The sequence below is a fragment of the Pongo abelii genome, chromosome 19 (genome assembly GCF_028885655.2).
Source record: "Pongo abelii isolate AG06213 chromosome 19, NHGRI_mPonAbe1-v2.0_pri, whole genome shotgun sequence".
In the NCBI taxonomy this organism is placed as follows: Eukaryota; Metazoa; Chordata; class Mammalia; order Primates; family Hominidae; genus Pongo; species Pongo abelii.
The window spans coordinates 73,153,523-73,170,826 of record NC_072004.2 but is presented as its reverse complement, the minus strand read 5'-3'; the positions used below and the strand labels follow the sequence as shown (position 1 = coordinate 73,170,826).

Sequence of the window (17,304 nt, the reverse complement as noted above, 5' to 3'; positions counted from 1 at the left end):
AGCTCAAGATACACTGTGTGTGTGTGTGTGTGTGTGTGTGTGTGTGTGTGTATACTATATATCAGCCTACAAATAGTAGAGAGACCAAAACCCTCATGCTTGGGTCATGGAGGACTGTGAAAGGAACCAGGGAATGAATCAGGTAACGAATTCATGCATTTTTAAAAAATAGAGCTATTTAATCATGCTTCATATCACTATTATTTATTATTTATTTATTTATTTATTTATTTATTTATTTTTGTAGAAACGGGGTCTCACTATGCTGCCCAGGCTGGTCTCAAATTCCTGGCTTCAAGTGATCCTCCCGTCTCAATCTCGCAAAGCGTTGGGATTACAGGCATGAGCCACTGCCTCCAAATTCATGCATTTTTTGAGGATAAGAGCCAGGGGGAATAAAATGTTTAAAAGCTTGCCTGAATTTCCCATCATTAAGTCCATATTGACATGTAAGGGGTAACTGAGAACAGAAAAAAGAAACTCAGAGCTCATGAATCTGTGGCAAAGGTTGACAGCATTCCATGCTGGAAATGATTAAAACATCCTCCAGGAGGTATGACCTGGAGTCTCCTCCCCACCCCACCGAGGGCTCCCACCCAGCCCGTGCTGACTCCAATTGCCCTTGACCGCATGGTTTCTGCTGGTCCAAGCAACCTTCTCCTGCCACGCCTAACCTTGGAGAAGCAGGTAATGTGGTGGTGACTGTGGGTGGGTGCAAAGTAAGCCCATTCGTGGCAGGCAGTGCTGGGGCGTGGGGTATGTGTGATCTGCACTGTCAGGGCTGCTGGGCCATAGATAGGGAGCCTCCCTCTACCCAGATAAGCCTCTGTTGTGGAGTAACTATTGCAGTGACCTCTGGGATGAGAGTGTCTATGGTCTGAGGTGAGTCAAGGTGAGTCTAAAAAAATATACAAAGGCCACCGTCTGGGTCATGGCAGGGCAGCTAGGAGCCAGGGTCTCTGAGTCGGGAGGGGTTCTATTATGTGGTCAGAATATGGGGAGGCCCCTGTTTTCTGAGAAGCCTCAGGAAGAATTCCCCTATGGATAAGGAGTTGATAAGTGATGGAGCTGACATCCCACTCTGGGCATCCAGGGACAGTGGGAGTCTTCCTGGCGGTTGGCCACCAGGCAGGGGGACCCTCTGGATCAGAGCAACCTCATAGTCATGAGGCGATGAGCTAGTCCTCATCTTTCCACCGGCCAGCCCCTTTCTGCTTCCTCCAGCACGTTTTTATCTGTGGGAAAACAGGTGAGGCCCCAGCTTGTTAGAAAGCTGACTGCATCGAGACACTGTGGATTCTCAAAGGTCTTGTGGATATATGAGGTGAGTGGCTAGAAGTTTTGCTGAGAATCCACTCATTTATCTGTTTATTTGAGACGGGGTCTCACTCTGTTGCCCAGGCTGGAGTGCGGTGGCACCATCACGGCTCACTGCAGCCTCAGTCTCCTGGGCTTAAGGGATCCTTTTGCCTTAGCCTCTGGGTAGCTGGGACTACAGGCGCACACCACCAAACCCGGCTAATTTTTTATTTTTTGTGGAGATGGGGGTTTCTCTATGTTGCCCAGACTGGTCTCAAACTCCCGGCATCAGGTGGTCCTCCTGCCTTGGCCTCCCAAAATGCTGGGATTACAGGTATGAGCAACAGCGCCCTGCAGAATCCACTAAGTTAAAGAACTATCTCCAGAGAGGGGTTCCCGCCATCTCCTTCTAACTCTTTGTTATTTTCCCTTTTCAAGAAATGCCCCGGTTTAATTCAACCAACATTTCCTGAGTAAAGCACCATGCCTGGCTCTCTGAGGAATTAAAAGTTAAAAGCCAGGCTGGGCGTGGTGGCTCACGCCTGTAATCCCAGCACTTTGGGAGGCTGAGGAGGGCGGATCACCTGAGGTCAGGAGTTTGAGACCAGTCTGGCCAATATAGCAAAATGCCGTCTCTACTAAAAATACAAAAATTAGCTGAGTATGATGAGGGGCACCTGTAGTCCCAGCTACTTGGGAGGCTGAAGCAGGAGAATCACTTAAACCCGGGAGGCGGAGGTTGCAGTGAGCGGAGATCCTGACACTGCACTCCAGCCTCAGTGACAGCGAGACTGTCTCAAAAAAAAAAAAAAAAAAAAACGTTAAATCCCAGGTGTCCTCCGGGACCTTGGTGGTCTAGTGGGACAGGGTGACCTGACATTTACAAAACTATGTAAACTGGAGGATCCTTATGTGAGTGACTAGCTACAAGTTCGCTGAAAAGTCACTGACATAAGGCAGATTAATTAATAGGAGAAAAGGATTACAAATGTATTTAACATGTATACATGAGAGGCTTAAGAATGAAGATCCAACTTCCCAGTGAGGTATGGAAGCTCATCCACCATCCTGAGGTTACAGAAAGAATGGGTGGCTTGGATCCTGTTAAAAACAGATTATGGGAAGGGGGAGAAGAGGAATTCTGTCGAAGGGCAGAGGGAGAATGATTGGATCGAGGAACAGAAATTAACTTGTAAATAGTTCTCCCTGGATTTTAAATGGTCCTCAGAGACAGTCATTATCTTGAAAAAGGGTCTGTTGAGACTTTTTTATGGTTACATTTTTGGTCTTCTTTTCTGTAATGGATAATGGGATAAAGGAAGGAGAAGAAGAACAATTGTTCTTTCGTGTCAGTCCTTTTTTTTTTTTTTTTTTTTTTTGAGACGTAGTATCACTCTTGTTGCCCAGGCTGGAGTGCAATGCGATGATCTTGGCTCACTGCAACCTCTGCCTCCTGGGATCCACTGATTCTTGTGCCTCAGCCCCCCAAGTAGCTGGGATTACAGGCGTGTGCCACCAGGCCCGGCTAATTTTTGTATTTTTAGTAGAGATGGGGTTTTGCCATGTTGGGTCAGGCTGGTCTTGAACTCCTGACCTCAGGTGATTCACCCGCCTCGGCCTCCCAAAGTGCTGGGATTACAAGCATGAGCCACCACGCCCGGCCAGTCCTATCTTTATAGGCGAAAGATAGCGGGGGAAAAAAATCTCTTCCAGGCTCCCAAGGGTGAAAAAAACCTCTCAAGGGTTTTTTACTTAAAATAGTCACGGCCTGGTGCGATGGCTCACACCTGTAAACCCAGCACTTTGAGAGGTTGAGGTTGGTGGATCACTTGAGCTTAGGAGTTTGAGACCAGCCTAGCCAACATGGTGAAACCCCATCTCTACAAAAAATACAAAAATTGGCCAGGTGCAGTGGCTCACGCCTGTAATCCAAGCATTTTGGGAGGCTGAGGTGGGTGGATCACCTGAGGTCAAGAGTTCAAGACCAGCCTGACCAACGTGGTGAAACCCCATCTCTACTAAAAATACAAAAATTAGCCAGGCATGGTGGTGGGCACCTGTAATCCCAGCTACTCAGGAGGCTGAGGCAAGAGAATCCCTTGAGCCCAGGAGATGGAAGTTGCAGCGAGCCGAGATCACACCATTACACTCCAGCCTGGGCGACAGAACGAGACTCTATCTCAAAAAAAAAAAAAAAATTAGCCCAGTGAGGTGGCAGGCATCTGTAATCGCAGCTACTCTGGAGGCTGAAGTGGGAGGATCACTTGAACCTGGGAGGTACAGTGAGTCGTGATCGTGCCACTGCACTCCTGCTGGGCAACAGAGCGAGACCCTGTCTCAAACGAACAAAAAAAGTACTTATTATATTGGGAGCCATAGTTTGGGGTGAAATATTTTGATTTCCTTTGTAGAAATATCAGTGAGTTCCCTATTATTTTGTCCTCGGTAGAGAAGATTCGTTAACGCCCTCTAGGGAAATGGCCAGCTGAGTTGGGGAAGGAATGAGGATGGAAAATCATTCGGGCTCCTCTTTGGTAGGTACCCAAGCAAGCCACTCCTCAGGCATTTTCCCCACAACTAGAAATCCAGAGGCTTTGGATCTTGAGAAGAACGTGAAGGAAAGATGCCAGGAAGTACAGTCTGGTCTGCTGATGAATAAGTGCAGCTGGGCCCAGGGCCCTGGCACGTTCTCCCAGGGCAAGGTTGACTCATTCACTTGAACAAGTTTATTTGCAGACGAGAAAGCAAAGAGGGAAAAGGAGCTGTAACTTACCACACACCTCATCCAAAAATTGCATTTACTACCAAAAAGAAAGTCTGATTTTACCTGAAGCTGTATCTTCTATTCTGGGTGGGGGCTCTGGATTCTGTTGAGAGAGGAGCCACCTTTCCTTTACTCAGTTATCATCCTACAATGGGTTTTTTGTTTTGTTTTGTTTTGTTTTGTTTTTGAGACAGGGTCTCACTCTGTTGCCCAGGCTGGAGTGCAGTGGTCCCATCAATGCTTACTGCAGCCTCGACCTCCTGGGTCTCAAGCAATCTTTCCAGCTCAGCCTTTCCAGTACCTGGGACTACAGGCTGATGCTACCACACCCGGCGAATTTTTTGTATTTTTTGTAGAAACAGGGTCTCATTTTGTTGCCCAGGCTGGTCTGTAACTCCTGGGCTCAAGTGTCCTCCTCTGTCAGCCTCCCAAAGTGTTGGGATTATAGGCGTGAACCACTGTGCCTGACCTAGAATGGGTGTTGTCTACATACTATAGATGGGATTCAAAACCTAGCTCCAGTTCACAGCTTAGTCCGAGCAGCAGGGCTACAGCCCAAACTGCAAAATGTACAGTTCTATTTTTGTTTTTAATTACTTTCCTTTTTTATGCTTTTTTTTTTCCCCTACCAAGTGATCAATGGAGGAAGTGTTTCACGGTGGACATGGGAAACTGGCCAGATCAACTGCTGTCACCTTCTAAGTGAGTGACCCAGTTTATGTTTTAGAAAAACATGTTGAGAAAAACAGGTGGAGGGAGAGGTGGGTTAATCATTGTTCACCAGTGCAAAGGGCTGGCTTCTCTCTGGCACAGTGAGAAAGTTCAGCTTCAGGACCTTGAACTGCGCAGGTAGGGGAAGCATGGAGCGTGTCTCAGGACGGGCTGCACACTTTGTGCACAGAAGAAAACCTGAAGGCATTTGCTGCATTGTAAACATCTCAGAACTCCCCACTAGATACCTTCCTCCTGCCATCCCAGGGCCTGCCTTCTTCCAAAATCAAATGAGTCACCAGAACCTTTATGGGAAGCACGAACTGCCTTTCCTCTTCTTCACCTCCCTCTTCCTTAGCCCCCTTCCCCAAAAGAAGCTGTTGTTCCCTCCAGGAAGTAACCTGTTTCCACGAACATTTAACTACTTCCCTCACAAACAGATGGTAGACTTTTCTGGTTTTTTTTTTTTTTTTTGAGACAGAATCTTACTCTGTTGCCCAGGCTGGAGTGCGGTGGCGTGATCTCAGCTCAATGCAACCTCCGCTTCCCAGGCTCAAGCTATTCTCCTGCCTCAGCCTCCCAAGTAACTGAAATTACAGGCGCATGCCACCACGCCCTACTAATTTTTTGTATTTTTAGTAGAGACGGGATTTCACCACGTTGGCCAGGCTGGTCTCAAACTCCTGACCTCAAGTGATCCGCCCGCCTCAGCCTCCCAAAGTGCTGGGATTACAGGCTTGAGCCACCGCACCCAACCTCTTCTCCCATTCTTAATCAACCCTTTGCAGTGCCAAACTACCTTTGCAGTTAGAAAACATTTTTGCTGTCAAATTTCATCCATCCTGCCAGGAGTTAAACTTTGTTGATGGCGCACTACAGAGGCAGAGGCAAGGGAAGGAAGTTAAGAAACATTCTTGCTGTCAAATTTCATCCTTCCTGCCAGGAGTTAAACTTGCTGATGGTGCACTACAGAGGCAGAGGCAAGGGAAGGAAACCTGCAAAAGTGTGGCCAGGACTATTTTTAAAAGGCTTTCTTTCCCCTTGGTCCTGGTCTGTATCCCAGAGGCAAAGAAGGGCTATTTGAGGAGAGAAGGGAAGTGTGACTTGAGCTAAGCCCAAACCGCTGTCCCTCCTTGCTTCAACTCAAGGATTCTTTGGAATAATTGAGACTGACTAAAGAAGGAGGGAAAGAAACCAAGTCATCAATTGCCCAGCTGTGGCTCAGCCTGGTTGTGGACAGGAGAGAGGTGGGGGCTGGTGGGTAGGAGGTGGGCAGGGGGCAGAAAGTGCTTCTTCCTTTTCCTTAGCAGACTCTCAGAAACACTCTCAAGCCTCCAGCAGGCAGCCCAGGAAACTGTACCCCCACCATGGGCATCACTGGATTTTAAAAAAGAAATAAAATTTAAAAACTGTGCAACCTTGGCCAAGTCACTGGAGTCTCTGGGTTTTGCTTTTGTCAACTGTAAAATGAGACCCAGGGACCCTCACCCTCCTTTCAGCTTTGATATTCTGAGTAGTGGCAGTCCTTTGAACATAGCTCCAATGAAGTGGTGCCTGGCTTTGAATTATCTAACAGAAGTAAATGATTAATGATTGCTAGAAGAAAAAGATAAATGTGGTCATATTTTAAAAATTATTATTATTATTTTGAGACAGGGTCTCCCTCTGTTGCCCAGGCTTGAGTGCAGTGGTGCGATCTCCGCTTACTGCAACTTCCGGCTCCTGGGTTCAAGCAACTCTTCTGCTTCAGCCTCCCGAGTAGTTAGGATTACAGGCACGTGCCACCACGCCCGGCTAACTTTTTGCATTTTTAGTAGAGATGCGGTTTCACCATGTTGCCCAGGTTGTTCTCGAACTCCTGAGCTCAGATGATCCATCCACCTCGGCCTCCCAAAGTGCTGGGATTACAGGTGTGAGTCACACTATGCCTGGCCTTTTTTTTTTTTTGAGACAGGGTCTCACTCTGTTACCCAGGCTGGAGTACAGGGGCACAATCTTGGCTCACTGGAACCTCCTCCTCCCGGGTTCAAGCGATTCTTGTGCCTCAGCCACTCGAGTAGCCAGGACTACAGGCACATGCCACCAGGGCCCAACTAATTTTTGTTTTTTTTTTTAGTAGAGATCGGGTTTCACCACATTGGCCAGGCTGGTCTCGAACTCCCGACCTCAGGCGATCTACCCGCCTCGGCCTCCCAAAGTTCTGGGATTACAGGAGTGAGCCTAAAATATTTTCAAAAGTAATACATTCACATTATTAAAAAAATTCAGAGTTCAAAAGAGTATTCTGTGAGTCTTCCCCTACCTCTGAATACCTTCTAAACACCAGGGCAGCCAGAACCCAGCCTGACTTGAGGCGCACCATGGTCAGAGAAGCACCCACAATTCTCTAGTGAAAGCTCCTCACACAGAACCTGTCGCAATCCAGATGGGGTCATCCCTTCTACCCTCTTTCATTCCCACGTTTTCCTCCTCACTGGCTCTGGCCATGCAGTCCTTTAATCAACTCTTTCTTTAAAAGCAGGGGAAATTCCATCCCAACCAAAACGCCTGTGTTGTACAGTCAGTTATTAGTCCTCCCCTCTTCCAGAGCCAGCTGGGACAGATAATTAGGAAATTAGTAGTCTTGGACCCTTTAACCCACACCTTACCCCCTCTGAGAGTTCTCAAATGAGGACCTTGACTCAGAGAAGGGAAGAGGTGAGGCCCAGAATTGTCATGAAAATAAACAGTGAGGCTCCTAGGTCCCCAGGCCTGGGGGTGGCTATAGAGCTATTCTGAGCTGTGAAAACACAGCAGTACTCTACTAGCAATAAACAGCCGCCTGTCCCGCCAGCGCCTGTCTGCCTGGCGGTGCCTGATCTCCAGCCAGCAGCCCAGAGAGACAGGGAGAGGAGCAGGGAGAGTCCAGCGGGCCTCTCTTCTTTAGGGTGAAAGGGAACAGCAGTGTTTATTTTTAACATTTCATTCACTCCAGTGGGTGTGAAGTGGAAAGAGAGGGTCATGTAAGTCCAGGGGTTCTCTCCAACTTTGAATCCCAGAGAGTAGGATGCCTGTTGCTCCCTCCTCAAAGCCTGGGGACTTCAGTCATCGCTTCGGCAGCACATATACTAAAATTGCAATGGTACAGGGAAGATTAGTGTGGGCCCTGCACAAGTCGTGAAATTCGTGAAGCATTCCATACAAAATTTAAATTAAAATAAATAAAATATAAAATAAATAAAATATAAAAAATAAAGCCTGGACCAGCCTGGGTTACATGGCAAAACCCCATCTCTACAAAAAGAAAAAAAAAGAAAAAAGAAACCCACAAAAATTAAACCCACAAAAAACCCCCTAAAAAAATTAGCTGAGTGTGGTGGTATGTGCCTGTAGTCCCAGCTACTTGAGAGGCTGAGGTGGGAGGACCACTTGAGCCAGGAGGCGGAGGTTGCAATGAGCTGAGATCCCACCACTGCACTCTAGCCTGGGTGACAGAGTGAGACAAACAAACAAATAAAAATAAAGCCTGGGGGCCAGGCGCAGTGGCTCGCGCCTCTAATCCTAGCAGTTTGGGAGGCCGAGGCGGGCGGATCACGAGGTCAGGAGACGGAGGCCATCCTGGCCAACATGGTGAAACCCCGTCTTTACTAAAAATACAAAAATTAGCTGGGTATGGTGGCATGCCCTGTAGTCCTAGCTACTCGGGAGGCTGAGGCAGGAGAATGGCGTGAACCCAGGAGGCAGAACTTGCAGTGAGCCAAGATCGCACGACTGCGTTCCAGCCGGGGCGACAGAGCGAGACTGCGTCTCAAAAAAAAAAAAAAAAAGAAAAGAAAGTCTGGGGACTTCAGCCTCCTCTGCTCTCCTAGGAAGTCACCTGTGACCTCCTTATTGTCAAATCAGCTGGTTGGCCTCTACTCATCTTTCTTCTTCCTTAATCATTTGGCCACATCTGATACTTGACTGTTAACCAACTTGAAACATTGTGTTCAGTGTTGCTTTGACAAAGTCTCCTTTCCTTTCTCTTCCTCCTCCTTCCTTAGCATGAAGTTGGACCTTGGTTGGATACCACCTGGATGTCCCATACAGTCCCCACATCCATAGGTTCCCTTCACACCTGTTGTTGCTCAGACTCCCCTGCTTTGTAAATGAATCTCCTGCTCTCTTCCATCTTCTAGGCAGTGAGCCTGGCAACTTCGGAGCCAACCTTGACACCTCTTCATGCCCCATTTGCAGTCACTCATCAGGATCTGTCCAGATACTTTCTACTCGTGCTGCCCCTGGCCAACCCCATTGCCTAGGTCCCCCAACCCCGCCGCCCACCCGCAGTCCCTTCATTACCTGTGATCACCTCTCCTCTTCTTGCTCCCCACCCCAAGCCATCCTGTAGAATACAGGCCAAGGAGTCTTCTTACAATACAGCTCTTTTCACTTGTCACCTGAAAAATATTCAGTGGCTCCCCATTGCCTACAGAATGAAGTTCAAACTGAAGTTCAAACACAAGCTCACCCACATTGGACCCCAGCTTATCTTTCTAGTTTTATGCCCTGCAGTTCCCCTTGAAGGCCATACACCAGATATATTAGATAAGTTTGGATTTCCCAAACATGCCTTGGTTTTTCCAACTTTGCTTTTTCCTCCACCTGGAATATCATTTTCCCCATCTCTGTATGACCAGATTCTAACCACACTTCAAGGTCAAGAAAATAAAGCCTTCTCAACCCATTGACCTCCACCCCTCATTAGCTGCAAAAGATCTGTCTGGTTTGAACTCCTATGTTGGGGCACTTATCACATTCAGACCTTGCATTATAATGGTTTTGCTCGCATCTTAACCTGCTATCCTGAGCCCTGAGGGCCAAGAAAGCATTCCTTCCAGCCTCCAGAACTGAGCTCTGCTTACATGTTTGGTGCCCAGTATAGTAGACTGTTCATACGGCTGTGAAAATGCTCCCATCCCTGAAGTGTGCTCTTTTGCATTGTGACTTCGCCTCTCTTCCCATCAAGATGTAAAGTTTATGTCTTCATCCTTTGAATCTGGGCTTGATCTTGTGACTTGCCTTGGCTAATGGGACATTAACAAATGTGATATAAGTAGGCCAGGTGTGGTGGCCCACACCCGTAATCCCAGCACTTTGGGAGGCCAAGGCGGGCAGATCACTTGAGGTCAGGAGTTCGAGACCAGCCTGGCCAATATGGTGAAACCCCATCTCTACTAAAAATAAGAAAATTAGCCGGCTGTGGTGGCGGGGACCTGCAGTCCCAGCTACTTGAGAGGCTGAGGGAGGAGAATTGCTTGAACCTGGGAGGCGGAGATTGCCGTGGGCTGAGATCGCACCACTGTACTCCAGCCTGGGTGACAGAGTGAGACTGTCTCAGAAAAACGAACAAACAACAAAAAACAAATGTGATCTAAGCAAAAGCTTGAAAAGCCAGGGCTTACCCTCTTTGGGCTACGATTGGAACCCCAGCTCACAAAGGGGAGAAGCCCGGGCAGCCTCCTGGAGACAGGTTGCTACAACATGGGGCCTGTCTGACAGCCACCCCTAGTCACCAGAGCTGAGAGTGAGGCCGCCTTAGACCACCCAGCCCCAGTCCATGTGAGTGATCCATGGAGCAATCCCAGGAGAATCTGGCAGAACTGCCCAACAGCGCCTGGGCCAGATTGCTGACCTACAGAATTGTGAGCAAGGTATTGGTTTGTTGTTTTAAGCCACTATGTTTTCGGGTGGTTTCCTTTTTCTTTCTATTTTTTTTTTCTTTTTTTTTTAGAGACAGTGTTTTGCTCTGCTGCCTAGGCCAGAGTGCAATGGTGCAATCCATCATAGCTCACTGCAGCCCTGAATTCCTGGGCTCAAGAGATCATCCTGCCTCAACCTCCCAAGTAGCCAGGACTACAAGTGCTTGCTACCACACCTGGCTAACTTAACAAAATTTCTTTGGTAGAAACAGGGTCTTGCTGTATTGTCCACGCTGGTCTTGAACTCCTGGGCTCAAGAAATCCTCCTGCATCGGCCTTCCAAAGTATGGGGATTATAGATGTGAGCTACCGTGGTTTCCTTACACAGTCACTGCAACACCTCATAGATGCTACTTAATAAAATATTAAATAATAGCTCACATTCATTGAGCATTTACTATAAGCTAAGGACTTGTTCTGAAAAATTACATGGGCCAGGCACGGTGGCTCACGCCTGTAATCCCAGCACTTTGGGAGGCCGAGGCGGGCAGATCACGAGGTCAGGAGATCGAGACCATTCTGGCTAACATGGTGAAACCCTGTCTCTACTAAAAATACAAAAAATTAGCCGGGCGTGGTGGCAGGCGCCTGTAGTCCCAGCTACTCAGGAGGCTGAGGCAGAAGAATGGAGTGAACCCGGGAGGCGGAGCTTGCAGTGAACCAAGATCGTGCCACTGCACTCCAGCCTGGGTGACAGAACAAGACTCCATTTCAAAAAAAAAAAAAAAAAAAAAGAAAAATTACATGGATTTACTAATCTAATTTTCATAAAAATCCTGAGGTAGGTTTTATTACTGTTCCCCTTTTACAAGTGAGGAAAGTGAAGTCCAGAGAAGTTAAATAACTTGTTCAAGGTCACATGTGTCACATGTGCTGGATCCAAACCCCAGGAACCTAGTTCCAGAAGCCACACTGTAAACCACTATACCTCATTGCCTCTGCTTACGCAGATTGAGGAGAACATTATTGATTTACAGCCCCCAAAACACCCCTCTTCACCCACATGTCAAATTCTATATTATTTTGTGGTCCAATTTCTAGCCTATGTTTTTTTTTTTTTTTTTTTGAGACGGCGTTTTCCTCTTGTTGCCCAGGCTGGAGTGCAATGGCGCGATCTCGGCTCACTGCAGACTCCACCTCTCAGTTTCAAGTGATTCTCCTGCCTCATCCTCCCGAATAGCTGGGATTACAGGCATGTGCCACCATGCCCGGCTAATTTTTTTAATATTTTTAGTAGAGATGGGTTTCACCATGTTGGCGAGGCTGGTCTTGACCTCCTGACCTCAGGTGATCCATCTGCCTCAGCCTCCCAAAGTGCTGGGATTACAGGCATGATCCGCTGTGCCTGGCCTAGCCTATGCTTCTAATCTTCCCACACCCTGCCCTCTCAGGTCTACCTCCAGGCTCTGGGCTACTCCTGGCCTGTTTCAGTGACAGCCCATTGTGGGGAATCAATTTGTAGATCTGCCAGCAACCGCCTGCCCAGAAATCCTTTGGCTCCATCTCCCTCTTCCTGCTACCTTTGCTGCATTGCTGGTCCAGGCGGTGCAGGTCTCATCCGGAAAGCAAACGCCTGGGCTCAGCGTGTCAGTGCTGACCTTTGGCCCTGTGTCCTGGCTTGACCCGTACAGCCAGGGTGATTTTTCACTTAGGATCTTTGGATGTCCTTAGAGCTTCTCTTTTGAAGTAGTCCAATGAGAAAATGGATATGATGTGGCTTTTAAAGAGAAAAACATGACTCATATATAACAATGTTTACTGTTTATTCAAATTTCAAAGATGTATTTAAGCATCCACACATGGGCACGACACCATGCTGGGCACCAGGCCACCAAAGCCAGGTTCAGTGTGGGGAATGAGGGGAGGACACACGTGGTCAGGGAACTAGAGTTCAGTTTGCGAACCTCCGTGGCAGAGTTCTGTCCAAAGTACTATGGGAGCAGAGACAACAAAGTAAATAATGTTGTTCAGGGAAAGGTAGAGAGAGTGGGATTCGAGTTGGGTTTTAGAGAGTGAATAAGCTGTCACTAGATGAAGAAGGAAGAGGAAAGAGGAAGGAAGCAGAGGAAAGAAGGGAGGGAGGAGTCGGAACACATGGGCAGAGGCTTAGTGGGTGGGAATGGGCTGTTTGAAGGAGGACGCACGTCTGGGGCGTCTGGGGTGTAAGCATCACGATGACTGCGGTGTAGGGACTGAACCCAGGTATGTGAATGACCTAATATTCGCTGCGGAGAGTGAGAAGCTCTGTGGATTTATAAGAGGGATATTGGCCAGGGAAAAACTATAGGAGGGGGCCAGGCACAGTGGCTTACACCTATAAACCCAGTGCTTTCAGAGGCCAAGGCAGGAAGATCCACTGAGCTCAAGGTTTAAGACCAGCCTGGGCAACATAAGGAGACTCTGTCTCTACAAAATATTTAAAAATTAGCTGGGTATGGTGGTGCACACTTGTAATCCCAGCGACTCTGGAGGCTGAGGCAGGAGGATTGCTTGGGCCTGGGAGGCCAAGGCTACAGTGAGCTGTGATCGCACCACTGCACTCCAGCCTGAGTGACAGAGCGACATCCTATCGAAAAAAAATATAGCCAGTGGTGGTGGCATGCGCCTATAGTCCCAGCTACTCAGGAGGCTGAGCTGGGAGGATCACTTGAGCCCAGGAGGTTTAGGCTGCAGTGAGCCAAGACTGAACCACTGCACTCCAGTCTGGGTGACAGAGAAACAGCTCGTCTCAGAAAACAAACAGGCCGGGCACGGTGGCTCAAGCCTGTAATCCCAGCACTTTGGGAGGCTAAGGCAGGTAGATCACCTGGGGTCAGGAGTTCGAGACCAGCCTGAACAACATGGTGAAACCCCATCTCTCTTAAAAATACAAAAATTAGCTGAGTGTGGTGGCGGGCACCTGTAATCCCAGCTACTCAATAAGCTGAGGCAGGAGAATCACTTCAACTTGGAGGCGGAGGCTGCAGTGAGCCAAGATTGCGCCACTGCATTCCAGCTTGGGTGACAGAGTGAGACTCTGTCTCAAAAACAAAAACAAAAACAAAACAAAACAAAACAACAACAAAAACAAAACAATACAAAAAGCCAAAACTATAGGAGAGGAGGGAAGGAGGTGAGGAATTTGCTGACATGGAGTCTCTGCTCTGAAAGTTAGATGTGAAGTCCGTGGCTAGGCTGGTTGCCTCAGACGAGGCTGGCTGACATCTCCCAAGATATCTCAAGATGATTTATTGGTGAATTCACCCCAGTCCAAAGGAGAAGCCTGAATCAGAAACCAGATTCCTCAGATCACCAATGGGAATTGTCTTTCAGGGAAGGTCTATATATACCAAAATTACACCTGAAGGTCAATCTGTTGATTTACTGTAACTGTCAAAGCAAAAGTAATTCTTATTAGAATGTCAATTAGTTCATTTACAAAAAGAGATGTAAGTGATGTGTCCATTTTCTTCGCATCACCATGATGTGGTGGGAAGCTGGCCTGTCGAGCTGGGCATCAGAACCAGCAGTTGGTCACAAGATAGCTTCAATAAGGCCCGGTGACTCCACGTGCGTGGCTAAAGTGCCTCCAGGACGGGACGTGTCCTGGCCCTGGCCAGGTCCTCTGCTCCAAATGTGGCTGATTGTCACTGTCAGGGCAGGCTCTGTGATGCTCCCTTTCTGAGGGAGACGGGGTCTTCTCACTCTGTCACCCAGGCTGGAGTGCAGTGGCATGATCTTGGCTAACTGCAGCCTCTGCCTCCCAGGCTCAAATGATCCTCCCACCTCAGCCTCCCTAGTAGCTGGGACCACAGGTGCATGTCACCATCCTGGCTAATGGTTTTTTTTTTTTGGTATTTTTGTAGAGACAGGGTTTTGCCATGTTGCCAGGCTGGTCTCGAACTCCTGGACTCAAGTGATCTGCCTGCCTCAGCCTCTCAAAGTGCTGGAATTATAGGTGTGAGACACTGTGCCTGGCCCCTTTCTGCACCTTCTGATGGACACATTCTTTATGTCTTAGACTCTCTAGTCAGCTTCCTCTTGGGAGGCTTGGAACTGAACTACTGTCTCCAGAGTTCTCCCAACCTTGGCTACACAGTAGAATCACCCGGGGAAATTTAAAAGCCAGTCATGTCTGCGGTTTGCCCCCAGAGGCTCTGATCATATCAGGCTGAGGTGCAGTCTGGGTATGTTGAGTTTTACAAGCTTCCCAGGTGATTTCAACGTGCAGTCAGGGTTGAGCACCTTTGTGAAAGGCAGCTCTGCATATTTCTGCCCCTGTCGTTTGAGTGTTGACTTTGCTCTGAGAGGGTCACTGAATATGGATCAGGTGCCAAGGGTTTCTCAAGCATTACCTTGTTTCATTCTTTTTTTTTCTTACAATATTCAGACGAGTCTGATACCTTGTTTAATTCTTCAAACAGGCCTACCAGGCAGTGGAAAAAGAGCCATGGCCCAGGGAAGGCCGTGAGGTGTAATTCTGCAAAGATCTGGGTTCATTCCCAGCCCCACCTTTTAGCAGCCAGATGACTGTGGGCACGTTTCCTAATCTCTCTGAATTGTAGTTTCTGCATCTGTGAAATGGGTATAATTAACATCTGCCTTTCAAGGTTGTTATGCGGATTAAGTGAAACAAAAATGGAAATAATCTGGCCCAGAGTATTCTGTCCTGTACTGGCTTTTCCTTCTCAATAGGAGAATTGGGAATGACAGACATCACATTCCTTGGAGGTCCTCAAGAAAGGGAGAGTTCCCCATCATATTCTGACCCAGAGATGTAAAGTTAAGAGGCATAAGGGGCCGGGTACTATGGCTCATGCCTGTAATCCTAGCACTTTGGGAGGCCAAGACAGATGGAATGCCTGAGCTCAGGAGTTTGAGACCAGCCTGGGCAACATGGCAAAACCCCATTTCTACTAAAAATACAAAAATTTGCTGGGGATGGTGGCGCGTGCCTGTAGTCCCAGCCACTTGGGAGACTGAGGCTCAAGAATCGCTTAAGCCCGGGAACAGAGGTTGCAATGAGCTGAGATCATGGCACTTGCACTCCAGTCTGGGCAACAGAGCAAAACTCCGTCTCAAAAAAAAAATGGTATAAGAGACATGCAGCATGGAGGTGTTTGAGACCCGGGCCCTACTGAGAATGCTACAGCCTCTTTCCCTTCATATGATGAGGTCTCTGTGGCAGCTACAGGGAAGCTGGGGCCAGAGAGTCTGAGTGAAGAAGCAACAGCCTCTGAGAGGGAGATGAGGGGCAGATGGAGGGCCTCGGGCCAGCTCCCACTTCCAAGAACCATCAGAGAGGTTTTCTTGTTCCAGCAACATCTCCCCTGGGCCAAGCCAGTCAGGGGGCCATGTCTGTCTGTCTGGGACCCACTGTCTCCCCCACAAGCACCTAGCACAGTACCTAGTGGACAAATTCTATTATTTATTTATTTTTTTTTTTGAGACGGAATTTTGCTCTTGTTGCCCAGGCTGGAGTACAATGGTGCAATCTCAGCTCACTGCAACCTCTGCCTCCTGGATTCAAGCGATTCTCCTGCCTCAGCCTCCTGAGTAGCTGGGATTACAGGCACCTGCTACCACACCCAGCTAATTTTTTGTATTTTTAGTAGAGACAGGATTTCATCATGTTGGCCAGGCTGGTCTCGAACTCTTGACCTCAGGTGATCCACCCACGTCGGCCTCCCAAAGTGCTAGGATTACAGGTGTGAGCCACTGCGCCCGGCCCCTAGTGGACAAATTCTACCACTGATGTCAAAGAAAATTAAACTGCAGCCTCAGCACTGCTGCAGGCAGCCCCGAATGTTTCCTCTTGAGCCTCCAGAGTGCATCTGCCCCAGACACTCATTTGCCATCTGACCAAGGAAGGCAAGAGGGTGATGGGGACATTTTTCTAGGCCAGAATATGGAGAGAGCATCTGGACCTCAAAGTCTTATGTCTTTTTCTTTTTAGACAAGGCCTTACTCTGTCACCCAGGCTGGGGTGCGGTGGTATAAGAATAGCTCACTGCAGCCTCGGACTCCTGGGCTTGTACTTGATCCTCCTACCTCAAGCTTCCCAAGTAGCTAGAACTATAAGCATGTGCCACCATGGTCGGCTAATTTTAATAATTTTTTGTAGAGACAGAATCTCACTCTGTTGCTCAGGCTGACCTTGAACTCCTGGCCTCAAGCGATCCTCCTGCCCCAGCCTCCCAAAGTGCTGGGATTACAGGCATGAGTCGCCCTGCCTGGCTAAGATTCCAGTGTCTTCAGATAGTTCCTTTGATGCATAACAGGTAGGCTGTGGATGGACCTTCCAGTGTCAGAGCAATCTACCAAGGCCTAAAAAGCTTTTGAGTGATTTAAATACATTATCACTTTCCAGATGAAGAAATGGGTTCAGATGGGGTCCTTACTCACGGCCACAGAAACCCTAAGGATGAACCCAGATAACTCCCTGAATCGCTTTTAGCTCTGAGCCTGTGAGTTGGCCATGTAAAAGCCATTGTCCAAAGCCAAGATCCAACTGGGTCATTCTTCCACTTGATAGCAAATTGGAACCAACCCAATTGCCCAACGGGGAATGATTTGTTTACTATCAACTTGACAGAGTACCTTTTATCCTTTAAAAACCATCCATTTGGCCGGGTGCAGTGGCTCATGCCTGTAATCCTAGCACTTTGAGAGGCCTAGGCGGGTGGATTACCTGAGGTCAGGAGTTTGAGACAACCTGGCCAACATGACGAAACCCCGTCTCTACTAAAAATACAGAAATTAGCCAGGCGCGATGGCGGGCGCCTGTAATCCCAGCTACTCAGGAGGCTGAGGCAGGAGAATCGCTTGAAC

At 48.2% G+C, this 17,304-nt stretch overlaps 1 long non-coding RNA gene across 1 annotated transcript; it reads right to left on the bottom strand.

Moving 5' to 3' along the window:
• Window positions 1-8,140: 8,140 nt before the first annotated feature.
• LOC134760493 (uncharacterized) lies at window positions 8,141-10,230 on the bottom strand. The gene is made up of 4 exons (XR_010137996.1): window positions 10,198-10,230; window positions 9,658-9,819; window positions 9,095-9,192; window positions 8,141-8,237 (listed from the first exon to the last, which is right to left on the bottom strand). It is a non-coding gene; the product is annotated as an uncharacterized LOC134760493 (long non-coding RNA).
• Window positions 10,231-17,304: the final 7,074 nt, after the last annotated feature.